General features: G+C 36.8%; 1 long non-coding RNA gene across 1 annotated transcript in view; it reads right to left on the reverse strand.

The window, feature by feature from the left end:
- Positions 1-2,004: 2,004 nt before the first annotated feature.
- LOC103139667 (uncharacterized) overlaps positions 2,005-22,852 on the reverse strand; it is a 43,362-nt gene continuing 22,514 nt past the window's right edge. The window contains exon 3 of the long non-coding RNA XR_476433.2: positions 2,005-2,297. This is a non-coding gene — a long non-coding RNA (uncharacterized LOC103139667). The remainder of the gene's footprint in view (positions 2,298-22,852) is intronic.

The raw sequence follows: 22,852 nt of genomic DNA on the forward strand, positions 1-22,852 counted from the left end.
CACAACATGGCTCCTCTATTAACCCTCTAGCAACGCGTTTACCTCGATAATGAGCTCAACAAATGAGCAGTTCCACCAGGTGGTTGCCAATTCCTGCTGGCTAGTACCCCTCTCCTGTACCTTCTCCACTAGGCTCCTACAGACTAGCGGCAGCAGCAATTAGCAAACACCTGTAGAACTGTTCATCTTCTGAGCTCATCACAGTTCTTCTCACTCCAACGACTGAGAACGGCTGTAAACGGCATCATGAGAAGCACTGTTGTGAGGATCTGCTGAAAGGGGAGGGTCAGGATGTGTAGGAGCTTCTTGAAGAGATCTGAATTTCTTTTAAGTTATATTTGATATATACAGTATTTTAATAACAACCTAAGGTAACAGTTACTAGATTGCACAATAAAATGGGTCTATGTGCCTGGAACATAAATAACCCCTGTTTTAACGTCAAAGAATAAAATAGAGATATTTTTAACTAAGACAACAAGTGGTGTGTGGTTAAACATTACTTGTTTTCTTGTATATTGATTGTTTAAAAAGTTATTTTAAAGTTACAATTAAAGTTATATTAATTTTTTTAAATATTTTTTGTTCTTTACAAAATGTAGTATTTCCAAACTTCAAAAAGTGGCCTTAGAATAAACAACATGATGAAGGCCTGCTTTCATTGTCTTCAACCAGAGGTCCGTTTCTGTATAGGCTGTAAATCCGAGGGACCCTGCCGTGTTTATTTCGCTGTCATGGTTCATGGATTTTCAGGTACTTTGTTCTACTGGACCAATACCACAGCCTTCAACCTCCATGTTCCTTTGTTCCGTTTGTCTCATAAGGCACAAAAACACATAAAACACGATGTGACAAAAGAGAAGGAAAGCGAGCTGCCCAGAGTAACCATGATGTGATTTATATTCTTAGTACTTTTAGGCTTTACAGTGTGTTCTGCCTCCGAGTCCAGCAGTCCAGCTTTAAATTTCAACCTTTACACATACCCTGAGGTTTTCCTTTCTTCCATTTAATAAGCACACCGCAGCTACCTAAATCCACAGAGAGCCCCAGTCTTGTTTCTTTCCTGCCTTCATTTCAATCAATACCACATAGCTGGGATGTGTCCATGTGATGTGCTGTCGGGATACATGTAAGGCTTGCCTTAGACTGGAAAGCGATGCCAAAATCAGCTTATTGCCATCCTGGAGAACGCGGACTGCTGGAAAGCTCGTTCTTGCCTCCAGTCTTATGACTTGGAAACTGTTGGCTGCTTTAAATGAAGACTGAGATCATCAGCTTTATCTGCAGCACCTTTTATGTACAAACTGCTTTAAAGAAACACAGAGAGATAAGTGAATCACTTTAAAACACGAACAAGTCATCCAAAGAACAAGAGGTTATTTTATTTTTGTATTGTACTGAAAGAGGGTGAACTGCTAATTCAAAATGAAATAGAAAAAGTTGTAATTCCTATTTAATGGAGCCAACAGTCTTGACATGCCTCAGGTTTTTCATTAGATTGTTACAAACTGGAGAACATAGAAAAATGCTGCCTCCTGTGGGGCAGCAGAGTTTGGAAAATAAATATTTAGTTTGAAAAGTAATGCTTAGTTTGGAAAATATTTAGTTTGAAAATTAAATGTGTAGTTTGGAAAATATTTAGTTTGAAAATTAAATGTTTAGTTTGGAAAATAAGTATTTAGTTTACAAACTACATTTTTGGCTCTACATTAAATATTTAGTTGGGACACAAAACATTTAGTTTTACAAACTAAATATTAAATTTGCAAGTTAAATATTTAGTTTTTAATTTTTAGTATTGGTGTCTTATTGGTCCCACCTACTTTTCATTTGTCGATCAGGATGTTATGATCAATTGTTTTGAACGCAGCCCTAGGATTCTGTTTTTATTATGGACTTCCCTTAAATTTATGTTCATCGTGCTCAGCTTAAAATTTTACTGTTTTGTACCAGAAGGTGTCCATTTTCTGTGTAATCTTTTTCTTCTTTTAAAAATACATTTTCTTCTCTTTGGGTCTTTTTATTTTCTTTAAAGCACTTTGAATTCCCCTCTGCACCTGCAGTACAAATGCTCCTGCTTTGCCTCGCTTCAGCGAACCGGAGAATGAGACCATCTCCATCTGCGCCGCGCTGTGCCTCCCGACAGTCTGGGAACGCGCCGTCTTCATTAGAGGCAGAAATCTTTGCAGATCCAGCTGTGATTGCCGAGGATATAAAAGTTAAAGCTTTGATCTGCAGGTTCCCGGCCATCCATCCGTTTTTGGTTTAACAGAAACTTGAGGAGTTTCCATCCAAATCTGAAAATTAGCACAAAACAAAACAAAAACTTCAAAGAATCTTGATGTGAAATGCAACGCAGTGACTGATATGAATGCAGAGCAAGGTTTTTGTGTTTTTGTTCATGTTTAGGAAACTAATCAATGACTAATCAATCACCAATATAGTAAAAATAAATCACTAAGTGTGTAATGCATTTCCCATTTCCTGTCACTGCTACAGAAAAGCAACCCCACAGCATGATGCTGCCAACAGCATGTTATGGTGTTGCAACACCATAACATGGGTGTTGCATCAAAAACGACAAGAAAAAGAAGGAAAAAAAGGAAATGGTCCCATACATGATCAGATTCAGAATCTCAGAAACTAATTTTGAGTTTATCTCTTGTCTTGTATTTCTGCTGTTACTAATTTTCTCACAGATGCTGCTGGGTGGATTTTTAATGCTCTCATTATTAATCCGCAGAACTTTCACAGTGTTTTGGTGAGACAAACCTTTTACACTGTTAATGCTTTAATATGCAAGCAGAGCGGGTTTGACTCATCAAGGAAGCAGATCCAGCGTTTTGCATGGCCGATACGGCTTAAGCTTTTCCACATTTTGTCACATAAAACCAAACACATCATTGCATTTCTTTTGATAAATCAAGTGCATAGCAGGAAAGTTGCCTACATTTGTATTTAGCCCCATTTACTCTGACACACCTGAATAAAACCAGAGCAACCACTTAAGTTCAGCAGCTAACCAACAGGTAAATAGAGTTTAAGTTTTATGACTTGTTCTGTATGTTTTTAGGACTTCATATTTTTGTGTTTTTATGATGTAAAACACTTTGAACTGACTTGTTGCTGAAATTTGCTGCAAATAAACTTGATTCAGTCCCTGATTTAAGGTCAGAGTAAATACTATAGTTCTGTAAAGGTCTCAAGGTTTGTTAGATAACTTTTTTTTATTTTTTTTAGCAAATTTCAATTTTATAATCTGTTTAGAGAACACATGAAACATGTAAAAGAAGGCACTACGGTTGGATAAAATTACAATCAAAATCACAATCAAACCTCTTTGTCCGCTTGTAAAACTCAGAATGTTGCTAAACTCTTCTGTTTCTGAAAATAAATCTGTTGCTCGACTTTTAAACATTTCTACTTTATTCATCTTTCTTTCCCCCAGTAATTTAATTTCTAGTTCCAATGTTGTGGCAAATGTGATATTTTGCCCCTTTTAATGAAATATTGATGTTTCCCTGCCTGCACTTGCAGCCACTGTCTCCAATAAAGAGAGAAAGATGCTGGTTGCTTATTAACTTTGCTGCCATGTGAACCACCATTCACAAGGCATTTACTAATTAGATTCCTGAGAAGCGTAAAGCACTTCTTATCTGCAGTAAGCCATAAAGTCCTCGTTTCTCCTCTGTTCCTCTGTATTCACGTCATTCTCCTCTGTAAAAAAAAAAAAAAAAGCCTCCGTCTGGTGGACAGTTGGATGACAAGGGAACATCTGCTGCGCCACCAGAACCCGTGTTAGTTTTATGACAGGTTTGGTATCCATTTTGGTCGCAAAATATTTTTTCTTGGTCAACAAAATGGCAGCCATCACTAATGAGGTCAACTACAGTTCCCTCTGCAAAATATGTATATTTATTTTGGGTGAAAAATGTTTATAAATACTTTTCTGAATGTCACCAGCAGATCTATTCCACATTAGTAATTTTGCAAAATAAATAAGAAAAATTGGGGGGGGGGAGTAAAAACAAAATGTTTTAAGTATTACAGATGTTACACAGAGGATTATTTCTCTTAGCAACTTTTCAAATTGGAAAAGATAAAAGAACGTTCAAGTCAGGAAGCTGTTTCAAAATAAAAGCTGGTCATCTCAGTCTCTCCATATCTACAGTTAGAGAAATAATAGGAGGATGCTAAAAGCTAAACTCTGCCTCCAGATAATTTTTGAAAAGGACGAAGTAAAGCACTTTTGCCAACTTAGCGACTTTTTAACAACTTTTCGGATCCATCTAGTGACTATTTTTCAAAGAAGCTACTAGTGACAAATCCAGCAGCTTCATGCAAGGCTGTGACATACATCGACCACGATGTCTGTGCAATCAGCTTGAAAACTCAACTGCAGCAGCCACCTTTCAACCTGAAGAGGGCAGCACTGAGACAGTTTATTTTTTGGCCAAATACTGCAGAATTAAACTGGAATTTTACTGGAAAAAAATTACTTTTCTCTGCAGCATAAACATAGCACCATTAAGGTCCAAATTATGCAGTTTATCTGGAAAAAATAGATTTAAAAAAAGTTGATCTGGGGTTTCGTCACTCTTTAAACTGGGACGATAACTGGAAACCTGTGCTGTGTTCAGATGAAACTGCTAGGCAGTAAACGACAAATTAAGAAAACCCTTCATCTGTTGGTGTGATGTACAGATAGTTTCACACAAAAAATATTTTTACGCACCGAATAAATGTACTGAAACAAAAACAAAAAATATTTTAAAAAAGCGTTATGCAGCTTCAATGATAATTTTTATTTGATTCACTTATCTTTATCAAGAGAACTGCAGAAGACGCTGTAAGTTTGTGACATTTCCCTCATTTGTAATGAAATTCTTGTGACGGAAGAAAAGTTTGAGAAAAAAAAGGTGCCAAAGTTAATTATTGCTTGATATGAGAATTTAGCTTTTTATGCATTGAGGGTACTGAAGGATGCAATAATATGCGTTAGGACTGGTCTATTAACAAAAAAGAAATTAAATGTGTTTGCTTATGATTATACAGAATAGTAGAACAAACTGCTTAGCTAGAAGGTAACTGCTTCCTAATTACATGCACAAATCTAATAAAAGATTTGTGCACTAAAATGCAAACAAAATCACCCAATATATGGTGTTAAAGGAAGTAGCTTGGAGAAATCAATAGCTAACAAGTCGTTTGCCAGTTTGCATATATTCATTTCTAAATTAAATTTGACAAAGTAGTTTCTCTGCATTTACCTTGAAATGAATGATCACTTTTAAAAGTTTTTCCATACTTTTCAAGATCAAAACTATACATTTTAAAACAAGAAAAGACAAAAAGCAGAAAGTCAGAAATCAATCTCCCAGTTTTGCAGAACCAAAACAAACCTTGAAAGCAGGAAAATAAACCAAAGAGTCAGGCAAGGGGCTGCTTTGGCGTAACAAACACCATCTATTTCAACAGATTTTTTTTGTGTTTTTTTGGGGAGGAGTAGAAGAAAAAGAAATGAAAACAAGCTGAGTGAAATTGATGCTTGGAGCAGTGAAGGCGAATTTGCACTGGCTTTTTTGAGGACCAGAGCTCTAATTCCATCACAGCTAGCAGGAGCTCATTGAGACACAGCAGCATTGAGATGTGCAAAGGGGGGAAAAAAGATCAGAGTGTTAGGAGTAAGGAGCTGGCTGGTGTGGAAAGCATCAGATACGAGATGAGGATTACAGATGGAACAAGACTGCTGCGGAGGCTGCTCTGTTCGGTGTTAAAAAATAAAATAAACTGCTATCTCAGAGAGAGCTCTTCACTCCACAAGATCCTGCATTCACAGGAGAATGTGAAGTGGCTGGAAAGGTTTGTTTTTAGCACGTGATGTGGCACCAAAAGTAATGGAAGCTCCATGTGAGTGGAATAATTTGGGTGTTGGTCATTTCAACCCTTTACCTTGTTCTGGTCATTTTATACTCAACATTTTTAGCTACAGAAAATGAGCAGGAAGGAATGAGCTAAAATTCACACCTTTTCACTGCAAAAACACAAAATCTTACCAAGTATTTTTTGTCTACTTTGTAGTGCAAACATCATGGTACACCAAGTAAGACAAAATGACTTAAAAGTAACTTTTTCAGCAAGAGAAATAAGGTTGTTTTCTCAATAATTCTTGAATATTGATAAAAACCACTAGTTCTACTGGCTGATTTTTTTACTTAAAAAATAATGTCTTGTTATAAGTGAAAAAAACTGCCAGTGAAACTAGCACTTTTTAAGTCAATATTGACTGAAAATGTATTTATCTTCACGAAAAGTTACTTTTAAGTTATTTTTCTCTTATTTCAAGTGCAACAATATTTCTACTAGAAAGTTGACAAAAATATTTGGTAAGTTTTTATGTTTTTGCAGGGCAGGTTGATGTTTAGAAACCACTTGGATAACATTTGCTTTAAAATAATTCCATAATATCTAATCACAGTAAGGAAATGTGGCTATGAGACTAAAATATTGACCAAGAAGGAGTTGCTGGTTTAATAAGTCATTCCGTTCTGGACAAGTACTTTCCAAGTATGGAAAAAGAAAAAAGTAGAACATAAAAATATTTCCATTTCTACAGTTTATTTCTTGTTCCACAGTCAAAGCCAATTCATTAATGCATTTAAGGCAAATATGACTGAGATTTTAAAAACCAGGGAATTTTGGTGAGAAAAACTGTATAGAAAACCCTCACTGTATATCAAAATACATATCATCTAGAGACTTGAACTAAAAGACTTAAATTTCTGTTATCCAACTGAGAAGTCTGCTCTTTATACATGAATTAATGCATTAATGCGCCTTTGGCATGGTGGCAATCAGGCAAGTCCAACTGGAGAATGAAGCCAGGATCTCCATTAAGCCTGTCAGCAGAGGCCGGCATCAGGCGACATGAGTGGTGGTTGCTGTGGAATCATATGCAGACAAGAAGCTGGTAATGTCACCCTAATTTATAACTTAATGAAGTGAAGCTCAGCAGCAGAGCAATGGCAGGTGAAAACAGCATGAAGGAAACCAGACAGGATGATAACAGGTTATTCTGAACAGCAGAATGTGTTGGAGCCGAGCTGAAGCATTAACTGAGCTTTAGATGTGGGAGAAAAGCCTAGAAATTATGGAAATATTTGCATAAATTCCTTGGCCAGCATTCTCTAGCAAAAGAGACTTAATCTCATTGGGATCTTCCTGGTGAAACAAAGGTTAAAAAATTGATAAAGGAACACTGGAGAAATAATTAAGCAAAATGAACAAGAATGAATGAATAAAACTTTTTTTTTTTTTTTTTTTTTTTTACAAAGAATGTATGAACACATGAATCTTCAAAAAATGTCCTTAGCATTTAGTTTGGACTTACACCAGCAGATGACAAGTCTACAAATAATCTGTGAAAAACTTCACTCTGGACTGGGGCTGAAAGGGTTAATTTAATTAATCATGATTAACCTGTTATTGAAATAATCACCAACTAAGTCAGTAATTGATTAATCATCAAATGTAGCATGGTTGTGTACGCTATAACATTGTATTTCTGCATCATTTTCAATGCAATAGTTTTCAAACAAACTACGGATTTGCTGTTAATCANATGCAATAGTTTTCAAACATAAAACTACGGATTTGCTGTTAATCACAAACAACAAATTAGCGAAAGTAACATGAAATATACCACTGCTTACTTTTTTGATAAAATTACTGATATAAATTAGATTTCTAATGATTCATCTACTTATGTCTTTGCAATTTTTTTTTTAACGTCACTCATTTTAAACTTTTACGTCAAGTGAAAAAAGAAGTTTGTTTTCTTAGATGAAACCAGCAGAGACTGCAGCAGTTTAAAGTCAACGCGCCTTGTTTGTGCTCTGCAGTCCTGCGTTGGGGAGCGCATCTTTCAGTTCCTATGAAACAATTCCTGACGTATGAGGGGGGCTTTGGTTATTCCGAGCTGCAGGAAATGAAAGGAATTAATTTATCAAACTGAGTGTAAGTGGCACACACACATTGTGCTTTGTTATTACTTGAGGAATGTGGCTGGTACAAACAGAGGAGCAGTACAAAATGAGAGCGACATTCAAATTCATGCATTCAGTTTGAGTTTTTTTTTTTTTTCCTGATGCGTGTCGCAGCCACAGAAGAAAAAAGTTTGTGTATGTGTGAGAAAGAGAGCAAGAAAGAGAGAAAAAGAGAGAGAGAGGGAGAGAGAAAGTGGTGTGTGGGGTATTTGGGAAGCCATGTTTTTGTTCAGATTTTCCACTAGGGGGTGTATAATCACCATATTTATCAATTTTTAGACTTGCACAGCAACCTGCCTGTCCACATAGTTTGATTTGGGGATAATTGTTCTGTCAAGAATTTGTTGAGCTGAAGATGTGAATTTTTCGAGCTCCAGTCAGGATTATTTGTGAAACTCTTACATCACCACAAGCTTAAGTCGTGTCAGCTTCCTGAAACGCTAGTTAGTCTGCAGGATGTTTGTTTCCCCAGCTTACGTGGATTTGCTAAATTCACACACTTTGTCATGTTGCACCACAGACTATAATGCACTTTATTGGAAATTGTATGTGCTACACCAGCACAAAGAAGCAACTGCTTACAAAGTGGAGGGGAAAGAACAGTGTTCAAGTTGTTTGTTTCCCCAATAAAAATCTGATAAGTGTGGCGTGCATTTGTGTTCAGCCGTCGTTTGTCAATGTTGTAGAGAACAACCTTTGAAATTACAGCTGCAAGTCATTTTTTAATGTACGTCTCTTCCAGCTTTTCCAGCTAAAGACTGGAAGTTTTGCCCATCCTTTTTCATAAAAAAGCTCATGTTTAGTCAGATTTTAGGACTCTACTTTGCCTAGGCCATTCTAAACCATGATGAACAAAAATCTAAACCACCCTAATGTCAATCTGGTTACAAGTATACTGCTCAAAAAATAAAGGGAACATTTCACTTTAATTTTTTGTGTGGCTCCAAATCCAGGCCTCCATTGGTTAATAAATTTGATTTCCATTGATGATTTTTGTGTGATTTTGTTGTCAGCACATTCAACTTTGTACAGACCAAAGTATTCAATGAGAATATTTCATTCATTCAGATCTAGGATGTGTTATTTGAGTGTTCCCTTTATTTTTTTGAGCAGTGTATATTGCTGTGGTCATGATGTGGTCCATTTCATTTTTCTTTGAGATAAACTTGAAATTGACTTAATTTTTTTTATATTGTTTTATTTATTTTACTTTTTAATGGCCACATTTCTGGAGTTCATCAGGAGAAATACAGAGAAGCAACCAATCACAGCAAGGAGGAGTGTCTTAACATTGTCAATCACACCGTGTACGTGCTGCTGTGCCATTTGTGGAAAAACAATTTGCTTACATGGAAAAACTGTTGTCATTGATAGCCATGCTAACTAGCTTGCACGTTCACGGTCCGCTCCTTAGTGCTTTGGGGGTTCTGCGGTGGACTGTAGGATCAGCATGTACACAGGCATGATTGACAGCGCTAAGACCCTCCTCCTGGCGTTAGTTGTTTCTGACCTGAGGAGTGACACTGCTCAATTTTTTTCAAAGATTATCTGTCTCGTGTTACATTAAAACATAGTGACAGTTTTAGCAAATATGTAAAAAACAAGCATTTTTTAATTTAAGTTACCTCCTGCAAGATGTTGCACTGCCTGTTACACAAATCCTAAGAAAACACTGAAGTTTGCTGCTTACATACGACAAAGTTCAAAGGTACTTTTGCAGCACATTGCATCTGTAACCAAGGATTTTCAATGTGAGCTAAGAGTTTTGTTTTTTTTTTTTTAATTCCCCCCTTTGTATGTGGCAGAGAACGACTAAGCCAATCAGCTGATTTGACAGATGATCCAAATAAAAAGTTACTGTATTGTTAAGTAGGCCATAACAAACTCAACATGAAGACGACCCACTTTGAAGCCTGAGGGGGTAAATCAGCTGAACAGCAATGTGGTGCTCCATTAAGGCTGCAGTAACTGCGCTGAGCGGGATAAATCGCCCTTTTATGAATTCACTGTAATTTAATTAAACCAACAGGGATAAACGTGTGCGGTGTCGCTCGCTAATGATGTGGACATTAACCTTTGGTTCCAGCTGCTTTGCCCTCTAAAATGTTAACAGCCCAGAGAGGGAGGGGGAGAATGCCCGTTGGAAATCTGTACCGACTCTCGGCTCGCGATGCTCCTGACACGGCACGAATTTATTACGTCGTATTTTATTTGCAGTCAAGTCGTGTTGTGATACGTCTTCATAAGCTGTATTTTATGCTGCTGCCAACATCATAGTGCCTTTTAGACTGTTATCTGTAAATCGCCTCGCCTGGTTTCTTTTCTTTTTTTATGTCCTCGGCTGAGAGACTAATTGTCCTGTCATTTCCATACTAATTAATATGCATAAGTGTCTGTCTGTAGGCTATACGTTAGGCTTAGTAGACGGCACAATCATGAAAAATTGATGGGCCAGCTGTATTTTAGGCCATTCATCGGAATATGACACTTTTAATAATCGGCTAAAAACCTGAAGAGGGATGATTTGGAGGCAGCTAAATGTGCAGTTTTCTGAAGGCGCAGTGTGGGACTGGACTGACGGGGAGGTGAAGTCACACAGGAAGGTCCTGTCGTTCCATTAACCTTTTATAATGAAACAGTGAAGCGAGAAAGCTGGACAAATGACACAATGTTCACGTCATATCAGGAGGAACAGAATAATAGCACCGGCACACAACCCGTTATTTAAAAAGGCATCTGCTTCCCTGAATTATTTAAGGCTATAGGAAGATTTATTTATTTTTTTTAATAACTTTTCTCTCCGACTTGCTGTGAAGAGCTAAATGAGGTCTCCAATGTCACTCTGGTAGAACTCAAGGATGAGTTGGAGGCACAGAAAATCTGCCAACAACCGATAATTTGTGCTTGATTTGGCAATTCAGTGTAATAGTTTTGCGCACAACCCGTCAAAACCGATGCTTACTCAGCTCCAACTTTGCCCCGATGGATTTTGTTACCTTTCGATCCAGAAAAGGTCTTCCTTTTAAGAATCTTGAAGCTCAGCCATACTTCAGTTTAAGCAGAAGACAAATAAAATATATAAGAAAAAAAAACAGAACAGATTGTGCCAGCTAACCCTCTGGAAGACAGGAAATAATAAGGTTTCAAGGCTTTCAGAGGCAGACAGATTCCACCACCTTTATGCAGAGCAAGTCTTTCTCCCACATTTTTGTTGATTTATGCTACTCTTAAAGTGAATCTTAAAGGGTTTGACTCAGCAGTTTGCTCCAGCTAATGGACACTCACAATGGTCCATGCATACACTTTTAAGGATTCCATTACTTTTTATGTAAATAAACATGTGATCCCCACATTTTGCAAATCGCCATTGATCTACAGTCCTGGCAATTTTTTGTGTGGCATTTAGTCACATTAGAAACCACAAAGTTAAATGTATCTTAATTGGATTTTATTTGATAATTTGTGTATGCTTGAGAAGTGAAAAAAACATTTCAGGATTTATTACAAAGGAAAATCTAAAAATTGAAGTCTCGCATCCAAATGAATATTGTGTCAAAATTAAAAACCTGAACGAAGTCCTATACTAGCCTTGATATTTATTGAGAAAATGTCTGTAACAGAGTTAGTTTCTCTGGTACTTTCAGATAAAATTCCAATCACTGACATATGGAAAGGAGCAAAGTTTAACAATACAAGCACATGTGAAGTCAAATGTCAAATGTGGAACCATTTTGACCTGCCACAAAAAAATCTCCGACCACCGACATTCAATACGCAACGAGAAAATGTTAAGGGGTTCTGACTACTTTTGCCGTTTAACTGTGTGAATGTTAATTCACTCGAAAGCGAGTTCATTACTTAAAAAGATTAATGTAAGATAGAAATACAAAAAAAATAAAAAAAAATATGATCGCAACCCTTCCTTGGCCTAGAAATCAGAGCTAACTTTATCTCATCACGACCATATAATGAGCACAGGTGAAGCTGTAAAAGAGACCAGCTGAACCCGCTATCAAACTAATTATCAGACTGACTGATATAAAAGAGGGACAGATGTGCTTGAAATCACCCTCTCTTGTTACCAGTGGTTATGTAATGAGAAGCAAGCAGCCGTCAATTCTCTATCAAAATGGCCTCACATTCAATAACATTGCTGCTAGAACATTTTTAGATGAACAAAAGCTAAAAGGTTTAACAGCTGTGGAGAAGGCTCCAGAACATCTAAGAGAGGAGAATAAGGAAGCATTATGCAGTACAGTGTTGCCACCAGTGCAGAGCACACTCAAAACTGGCAGGAGGTGAACTTCAGTGCATCTGTACAGAAAGACAAATGCCTTGAAGCACTTTCAGTCCAAGAAAAACAGAAACGACAGACTGAAACTCTGCAGAAATGACAAGAACGGACATAAAACGAACGGCGAAAAGTTTTTTTTCTTCTTGATGAATCATCCTTCTGATTGTTTGGGACATCTGGAAAATTATTTGTCCACGGAAGAAAATATGAGTGCTACAATAAATCCCCCATGTCCAAACACTGTCATGAATACTGAGTGGAGTTAAAAAATCTTCAAAGAGTGACTTTTTAAAGCAATGTGAGAGGGAGAGGGAAAAAAAACAATACATTTAGATTCTGTGTATTTTCTGACAAGACATAGAACTATTTCACAAAAGTAAAGCTGATCACAAAGGGGCTTAAATATCCTAACATTGAAACTTTGGATTAATAGCCAGAAAACTCTCCAGACGTGAATAATCTTAACCTAAAAAAAAGGGGAAAACTTGAGTTAGTCAGCCCAAGTTTTAATCCAGTTTTAGGAATAATCACGATGATAAAATGCAGCTAACGACACAGTTTATGTGAAATTCACAGAGAATTCAAACATTATTTTAATCTAAATTGTGATAAAAGAAAACAGTATTATGCAGATTCTCAAGACCAACTTCACTAGAAAGTAAAACGATTCCTTCTGCAAAATGAACAAGATGCTGGCTTTTGATCTAGTAGAAAATAAGAATGTCTAAGCCTTGACTAATCAATTCAGCACCTTATTTTTGATAATTTCTAGATTTATAAGAGCCACAGAGTCTCTTATTTGCAACAGTATTTCTTGCGGTTAGTTTTTAACACATTCATCCCTCTCATTTTGCCATTCTACAGGGGTATTCGATATTAATACGGTTTTGAGGGCAGAAGTGAGGAATTAATAAAAAGCACCTTCTGCTTTTTCATTCACAGGAATCCCAATGTGTTCTTGGACCCAAGAAAGTCCAGTGTTAAAACTCTGACCTTAAGTTCAAGACTTTCTAAAACACCTACAATATGGTTACAGTTCCCTTACTTGTCAAACAAAGATCTGTATTGATTAATCCTTTCACACTCTAGGGCTAATAGTGTGTGAGCTTCTGTGTGGAAAACAGAATATAATTCTGAATTCCCGACCTCATGCAAAGCCTGCAGAAACAACAATTTATATAAGATAGTATAAACTAGGCCATTTGAAGGGAGGTGGCAACAAATGCTAACAAACATGATATGGGGCATTTGTAGAAATAATTCTGATAATTTAGGACTTTCTTTTCGCACCCGAGAGTCGCCTGAGGTCACCAGTCCAACACAGAGACAGACAGGGCAAACAACCATGAAATTATGAAAACCTCACAAGTAAAAAAATAAGCTCATTAGCTACAGTCACTAATATGAAACCCTTTTACTTATATAAATTAGTGAGTAGGTAAAAATTACAGTTACATAACAATCACAGGCACACGAACAGTCCCAGAAATCTGAGAAATACGTCACTTGAGTTGGTGGTTCAGAACAGTCACTTTAACTTAGTTAATAGAATATCAGCATATTTAAGTGGACTCACATCTATATTTAGAGCTACTGGATCACACAAAGCCGATTAAAAAGCAGGCACGTCTGTGGGCAGCACAGTGTTGTTACACTTGACCTTGTGCCCCTTTTTTCTAATGTTCTTCCATAATTGGAGAGTTTTTAACTGCAGAGGAGCTTGATTTCAGTATACTTACTGGCCCCTAAGAGACTGGCCTGAATATTATAGAGTATTTTGTAACCGAACAATGTCATTTTTAGCAGGGGAAACAGTAAGGCCTATTTCTCATTTTACAAAATCTATTAATCTTATAGATTTTATATACAATATTTCTTTAAGAGAAAACATTTATATATCTTTATCCTTGGAACTGCTCTCATGCTGAGCCTTGAACAAGCTGTAGCACACAAAGAAATATGAATAATATTACACACAGAGCCCCTGGGCCACATCACTAACTGACAGGCAGTCATTGTATGATTTATTTCCCCAATCTACTATGGTCAAAAACATATGAATATTAAACTGTTATGGGACAAAAAGGAACAAATAAATCTTGTTTTCAGATTCAGCTAAGGTTTTGTTTTCACCATCAGGGCTGAATGCCACCTGATGTGATTGTGAAAGTGAAGACAAAGCAACATTTTCCAAATTTGAATATTTTAATGCCTTTTAATGCCACCATACTGGCTATGCTGGCTAATTACAAGTTTAACTGTTGATAACAGCAGGCTACTCACTGGCTATCTAACCATCCTGTAATTATGCACACCAGTGAATAGGGCAAGACTAAAACAAAGTAATTGTATTACACTGTATTTTTCAGGCTGTGATGGATCACTTCAAGCAGACTCTTCTGAGATAATTAAGCTAGCTAGAACTTTAGCATTAGCTAAAGTTCACTAATGCTAAAGTGATCTTTAGCATTAGTTCACATGCTAAAGTTCACTTTAGCATGTTCACATGCTAAAGTTGTGAACATTAATCACAACTTTAGCATGTCCTAGTTACAAATAGGAAAACTAAAAGGCCTATCAACTGCAGCACTCAACAACCGGGCTATTTAATATTAGCATCATTAGCTAATACAAATATTTGTTTCTTCATTATGCATTGAAATACTAAAGGAACATCCATCCATACCTAGGGTCATATCTCCAGTGGTCAGTGGGAAAGAGGTGGGTTCACCTGGACAGGTCCATAACAGGACAACACCGAGACACACAGCATGGACAGCCATATATACATGCATAACAAGAACAATTCAGGTACAATTTAAACTAACAGTCATTATCTGGCAGTTTCTGATTCTCCAAATCCTGCTCTAAATCAAGAATGGCTCCACTCTGCCAGTGAAGTGCGCAGCGGGACGGAGACGCATATGGTGTAAATCCAGAGTGACAGATGACTGTGCGGCATAAAACAATAATACCAAGAAGGTCAGCATGCAAAGTCATTTATATTATTCTCCTGAATGGTGCATTCAGAAGCCTTAACAAGTGTCGAAGTAGTTGCCAAAGGTATCACAGACAGATTTTCAGAACTAAAACAGCATGTTCTTTGTGGACTCAACTGTGGACTCATTTTAAAGGCTCTGGCCATCCTGCTTTCAACCCACAATTAGCTTCATTCACAGTTGCAGGCAATGTTTAATTCTTGGTACATGCCCATATGAATTATTTAGCACATCAGTCAAAAACATGTCATGAAGAGGAAAAAAAGATAAACAAGTCACAACTGACAAAGTCAAAGGAACAGCCAATTAGTGGAAAAAGAAATGCAACTTATAATTTGTAAAATATTATACTTATCTTTAAGTGTGTCGTCCAGATGTTGTCACCATGTTTTACCCACGCAGCAGCCTTGTTGGATATTGGGCTTAGGGTCGTTTATCTTAGTCTCAAAAATTCAGAATTCAACAAGCTTCTTGTTTACTTTTCCAACTTGGAATTAGACTTTGTTCCCCTATTTCATGCCCTCCAAATAGATAAAAACACAATGAAAGGAAGAAGTCAAACTCCTGTTGTGTCATTTAAATTGTCTCAACAGCATAGTGGTACTCAAAGAAAATCATTTAATGAGGTGGTATTCGTAATGAAAAGCCTGGCAATAACTGCTACACTTGAACAGCAACAACCACTTCTTTACCAAAAAGCATACCGTTTTCCACCCATGCTGTCATTTTCAATTTCAAACAATCCTCTTGAAAACTGATGCAATTAAACTCTTAGAACACATATATTAGTATTTTGACCCCTCAAAAAGGACTTCTGACAGCGGGAAAGAAACCTGCTGCTATAATGCTTATTGCAATTTTAAACACTATATGCATTACCACATGCTGGTGTCTTTAGAGCTAATTCTGAAGAGTGCCAATTACTTTCTCCAAACAATCTATTCATACAATGAGCAAGGTTTATTCCTGCTACATTTGTATGTCCCTTACATGCATAACGTTTGTTGTACATCCTTCAATGCAGTTCTTGTGGTTATGGTCAGAAACATTCAACCCTTTTACCAAAGAAATGTAGTCATTTAGATTTCAACATTTAGTAAAAAATATTCAATATCAAGTCAACTTCTGCTGAAAAATTAACTAAGTCAAAATTAAAAATGTAATTCTGCAGCATGATTTGCTTTGTTTCTCAATCGGGTAAGTAAGCAATGCTAACTTGGGAGTGCGTCCGTAACCGGACAGTGAAGAAGTGGAGTAATGAACAACACTTCTATGTCTGGCAATCCAATAGAAGACTCTGGGTTTGGAGTTTACCAGAAGAACAACACTTTAAGTTCATTGTCCCAAGTGTAAAGTTTGGTGAAGAGGAGACTATATTTTTCAGGAGTTGGATTTGGCCCTGTAGTTCTGGTAGAAGAAACTCTTAGGATATTTTCACAGCTAAAAGTCCAGCCGACTGTTCAATTGGGGGTCAAAATTGCAACATTTAGCTGCAGTGGTTTGCTTTCTCACTGCACTGTGTCAAGCAATTCAAACTCTTTGATAAACCTGTTCACCTCCTTGGTTGTGGTGGCACTGCATTAAGAGTCACTGAAGGAAACGATGCAAAAATCTAAAAAAAATGTAAAGAAAAATGAAGTAGCGTCAGATTCTCTGTTGTCTTGGCAAAACACCACAAGCCATTTGTTCTGCTACTGCTAGACTCATGTTTGTTTAGGTTGTATATTCCCAGAATGCCCTGTGTCATATTCCGCTTCCTGCTTTCGTTCACTTCAACTGAAGTGAAACCGAGGTTTTCGGACGGAAAAGAGTTTGCTTTTGAGATGTAGTGAAATAATCTACACTCAGCTTTGATAGAACCATTTTTTCCCCATCATTACAACTCGCCTTGAATATCTTCATGGTTCAGGTTTACTATATATGATATACATGCTCCACAGCTGAAGCTACAATCATTACAGAACTCCTAAAGGCTTTATTATGTTTCAACTTCAAGCCTCACCTTAATGTGACTTTGGGATTAAATCACTGGCATATGGCTATCTTAAAGTATACATCATGCATTGCCTGTGTTGATTTTATGTTTTAATTGGCTGTTTAATTTATTTAACATCCAATTAAAGTGGAATCTTTAATCACTAAATCCTTAAAGCCTTAGGAGGGATTAATAGCTTTTATTGCAGCTGAGGATGCACAGTTGTTTCTCTATTGCAGTTTTTTATGTTGTTAGGCTAACAGCTTTATGTCTGTTTAACACTTTATTTTATTCAGAGACAATTAGATAAATGTTTTTATTTAACTCAAAGGAGCTAATGTGATAGTATGCATACTTTCTGTGTCTATGATCATTCTTATTCCGTTTCAAGTGCTAACTTTCTCCTTCGGTTCAACGCTTAGCATATGCTAATTTGAATTTGAAAGAGGTTTCTCTGTTTTCCTGTAGCTGTAAAGAACTCGTCCAAGTTGTGTCTGCAACCTCTGAGTAAAAAGAGGTTGTGTTTTACTCAAAAGCAACCTCTAAGTAAAACACTATTTTTCTGTCTAAATAAAGAAAAATGTTAAGGGTCTTTTCCTTTATCAAATGAAAAATTGATGCTTATTTAAATGGCTTTGTGATGTACTGCTGCTCAAGTGAAAAAAAAAAGCAATATAAAATATAGTGCATGCTTAAAGGTAAATACATCATTCATACAGCTTATGTAAAGTCTGTGAGCCGATATTGGTTCAACTGCATCTAAAATCAGGACTCAAAATATAACAAACTGAATAACTAACTAAGAGCCAAGTTCACTGCTAATGCCTTAAGATATTATCTAATCAATTATCATTGCACAACATAAGATGAAACAAACTGATTAAAAGAACATGAGAACATTTATAAGCCGTCATGAAGACAGGTTGATTGACATGTGGCTTGGAAAATTAATAATTGCGAGGATGAGAGCTGCAGAATCTGATTAGCAATAACTGTTGCCATGGAAATCGGGAGACAGACATGCAGCTCTGGAGAGAAAAACTCAGCTGGTGTAATTTAAGGATGGAAAGTAAACTTGAAACCAATCAGATTCCAATGGGTTCGTCTCAGTTAAATGCCAACAGTTTAAATGAGTTATGGAGGATGCTCGGGTAAAAAGCAAGAGCAAGTGTATCTCTTTTATTAAAATTTGCCACCACAACACACTTTGAAAATGTTTTCGATTCGCGGGTTTGACGAGCTCCTCGGTGCTGAATGAGCGCAATCAGGAGCTGTGATTAAGCGAGCAGAGGAATTTTGACAACAGAAAAGGTTGTGTCACAAAGTGTTGATGACTCTTCAGAAAGAAAAAAAAAACATTTTTTGGACTTTCTGCAAGCTGCATGTCATGTTTTATTCTCTTTTATGTTCAGTGAAAATGACTGAACTACATTTTTACTTTTCTCCTGGCTGAATCAAACATTTCTAATCACATTTATGTTGTTTGGATATTGTAAAGGAAAGAAACAATTCACTGCTTTTGGGTCTACTACTATACATGCATCTTTTTCTCCCATTAAATGACTTTATATTATCAGCAGCCAAGATATTTAATTATTGGGTAGGTGGAATTATGATGATGAAATTATATTTACCATATTTTCTAGACTAAAAGTTAAAATTTTTTCAAAGTTTTGATAGTCCTGCAAATATAGTAAGGTGCAACTTGTGTTTTTTTTTTTACCTCTTCATAATACATTTGTTGACTGTTGCATTAAAGCTGCAGTATGCACATTTCATGAAAGTGTTTCTTACATATTACAAAACATAACTATATTGAGAAAAATAAATATCGAGGTCACAGTGGTACTATTGTAATCAAAAGAAATGCACCACTCCTGATCAAAAATAACCAATGAGAGCTGGAGGAGGGTCTTTGTGTGGTCAATCATGCTTGTGTACACTCTGCTCAATGTGCTATTGGTGGAGAAACAACTTATTGTTAAAGGAAAACTGTTTATCTGCAATCTTTGGTGGCTATGCTAGTCAGCATTAGCATTCGTGGTAGGCTCTATCAGAAAGAAGCTGTAGTAGCAGAGAGCAGGAGGAAGGGTATGAACTACGTGTACTCAAGCATGATTGACAGCACTAAAACCCTCCTCCTGGCTCTGATTGCTTGTTTCTGACCAGGCTGTGGATTTCTGCCGTTGGTACAGAGCAGTGGGAGGAAAACAGCAGAGCTCAATTTTTCAGAAATGTTCTCTTATATTACATAGTCACAACATGGTGACAGTTTTAACAAAATATGTAAAAAGCATATTTTTTAAAACGGCTATACTGCAAGCTTTGAATGTAAATTCATACTGACGGGTATAAGCCAAGGAGTCAACATTAAGTCTGGAATGGCAAGGAAGGCTAAACGCAAGCTGACCAAAGCTGGAGGAATGAGTCTATAAAGCATGCACAATTTGTTTAAAATCAGGAAACGTGTCACCAGATCATATCATTAACAAGGACAAGGCCTGTGTTAGAGATACTTTAGTAACATTTAAATAATTCTATTATTTAACGCCCTCCAGAGTTCCTTTATATCACAGTTTTTATTTCACAGTCTTCGCTAGAACAGCTGTTTTCCAGTGTGCCCGATTCATCACTCCTGTTGCAGCACCTTAAACTGATTAGGCAGTCTTCAGTTGTGTTTCTGATTACGTGAGCGCTCATGAGTGCGTGTGTGCTCACACACACACACACACATTACTGCAACATGTCCAGTCTTTAAAGTGGAAGAAGCAAAGGGACCCTGAGGCCTTTTGCTTGTCAGATTTGATAAAGCTGTCCCAACCTCTCCTTGTTTTAAGGGCTATAAGCCTCTTTTCAGACAATATGATCTGAACCTCAGTACTGAGGTTACTGAGGAAAGTTATTCTTATTCTTAGTTTCTTCACCTCTAACTGTGGTCATAGAGCTGCTGGAGCTCTAAGCAATGGTTCCCATCCATCCTCATGTTATTTTTCTATGCAACTTGGCCTCTCTAAGTGCCCTGTATATAAATGTATTAGAAAAAAGATGAAGAGGCTCACTGTGGATATGTACAAGCACAGGAGGGTGGTGCATGCCCCCTCCAGTAGAGTCAGCCTCTATAGGAGGCAGATCCAACCTTCTTAGAGAAAGTTTTTGACAGTTTTTCAGAGTCTTGTATTCTTTGTGGGCAAATCTTTTAGGAGTTTATGGCATCAAATCCTACTGTTTTGCAAAAACGTATTGATGTATTGACACAGGCTTTGGTAATGTTGGGCTGGCACATTTACTTCTAAACCAACATTGTGTTTATAATGTAGCTTTTTTTTTCAGGCTGTTTTTGTAGTTCAACACTAGAGGTAGGGAGAGTTTACTGGTATCAACAAATTAATTAGGTTGTTCAGGTTTTGTGTGACAGAGGACCAGGGGTGAAAGTAGTTTTGGGGGTAGTATGACAGAAGTATACTCTCACACACACACACACACACACACACACACATAAAAAAAAAAATTGTTTTGTGTGCTTTGGAATTTCTGTGCCGTTTAATTTTTTTGCAAAGCGATAAAAGCTGGTTAGCTCTTGAATTGCTACAAAATGGAGCTATATTTCCCTCAGCCTATTGACTGGCAATGCTGACACCTTGAGACACCATGAGACCTAAATTCTGAACATCATGGCATGGAGTGCATCCCAGTTTTCCATGTCTGGCATATAACCATTCATTTTATCTTTTAAACTAGTTATATTGATCCTGTGTCCAGATAGAGGGATAATCAGGAGACCTAGCATCATGACCTGTTTATTCTGAAGATCCTGCAGCTTCCACTTCTCTTCCTAACATGGCACCTCCTCACCCTGACTCTCATACTGATAGGAGGAACCACAGAGCTCTGTTAGGTTAAAGCTTATCTTCTGAAGTTGGGATATTTTTCTTCCAACAGGTTCCAGAGGAATCACCTCAAACCAGACGTTGGACTGGATTTTATTTCAATATCATTTGTGAATGTTAGAGCCTCATTTTCAACAGCGGAGTTATAAAAGCTGAAAAAGGTTATTAATTTGGAGAAAATCTCATCAACATTAATATTTCCACTAAATAAGAGGCAAAAAAAAATAGTTTGACAGAGGAAAAGCCTCTCAGGCTCTGAGTTCAAAGCAAGATGCCAAACAGCAAACATTTTTTTTTAAATTAGACAATATAATTTCACATAATTATTGCTGTAGAAGCCATTTGTTTGTTAAATACTTAAACATATTAACCGTGTTTGATGTGAAGCACAACACGTGGATGACGTATACTCAGATGAACGAGATAATTAGTTCAAGTTTGTCATTTATTGAACGTTCAGAAATTACAGCTGCTGTAATGCGCCAAGGCAAAGGCGCAGGTAATGGTAAAATACAGGCACCAAGCACCAAGGCTATCGTGTGGGATATTTAGCATCTCGATTAACCAGAATAAGTAGTGTAGTTAGGTTTTGTGGACCATTTGGCTGATTTTCTGAGGCGGGTTTTGGCGTTGGCTCGCTCTGAGGGCCGTTGGATGTTAACGTCTCCATGGAGGGCCGTTGGATCTTAACGTCTCCATGGAGGGCCGTTGGATCTTAACGTCTCCATGGAGGGCCGTTATATCCCAACATCTCCATGTTAAATACGTGTTATTTTGATCTGTTCTTTTTATTGTTGGCTGTTAAAGCAAATTGAGTGTCCTTTTCCCAAAATATGGGTTGTATTGTAGGCCAAATTCAGGTAATACATTAAGAGGTTCAAAGTGGGTTAAAAGTTTACTTTTTAAAAGTGCAAAGAATAATATTCACTGTTTGATTTTAGAGTTACCATAGTTATAATCAGAGGTTTAGCCCTTTCTTTTAGTCATTTCCTTGTATTTGAACTCAGATGGTTTACTAATACAAGTCAGCGAATAAAGAAATACAATCTGGATGTTAACAGCAACAGTGGTCATCATTGCTGACTCCTTGTTTATTTCCTCTTCAGATTGTGTCAACTCTGTTACAGCAGTTCTGACACCCGGGACCTGTAACAATAATTTACTCGGTTAGAATATTTTCACTCTCTCTATGCCGTCTGTAGCAGAATTGACATATCATACTGTAAAAAACAATTTCTGAAAAAAAGTTTTAAAAAGTACCTAATGTTTTACAATAACTGATTTATCAAAGTTTGTCTTTCCAATAAAAGGTCAAAAAGCAGGAAATCATTTTTTTTTCTTCATATCTTGAAACATTAAATATACATTATTCCATACACTGAATTATGGAATAATGTAAATATGTTCTTGAATAAAACACTGTAAAAGTGTGTGTCTGTTCATCAATGTTAATATAAAAACTATTTCAGAATCATTTCTATCAAATAAAAACATTGTGCTCTTTATTCAGAAATCCCTAAAAACAATTAATCACATCAAAAGTTAGAAACTCTGTCTTTAGTGCTTTCTTTGATTACCAAATATATTAGTGTTTGAGAAAATGTGTCAATTACAGGTCTTAACTTAAAATACTTTGTAAAATGGCACTTTGC

This window comes from Poecilia formosa, unplaced genomic scaffold (assembly GCF_000485575.1).
Source record: "Poecilia formosa unplaced genomic scaffold, Poecilia_formosa-5.1.2 Scaffold63, whole genome shotgun sequence".
Classification (NCBI taxonomy): domain Eukaryota; kingdom Metazoa; phylum Chordata; class Actinopteri; order Cyprinodontiformes; family Poeciliidae; genus Poecilia; species Poecilia formosa.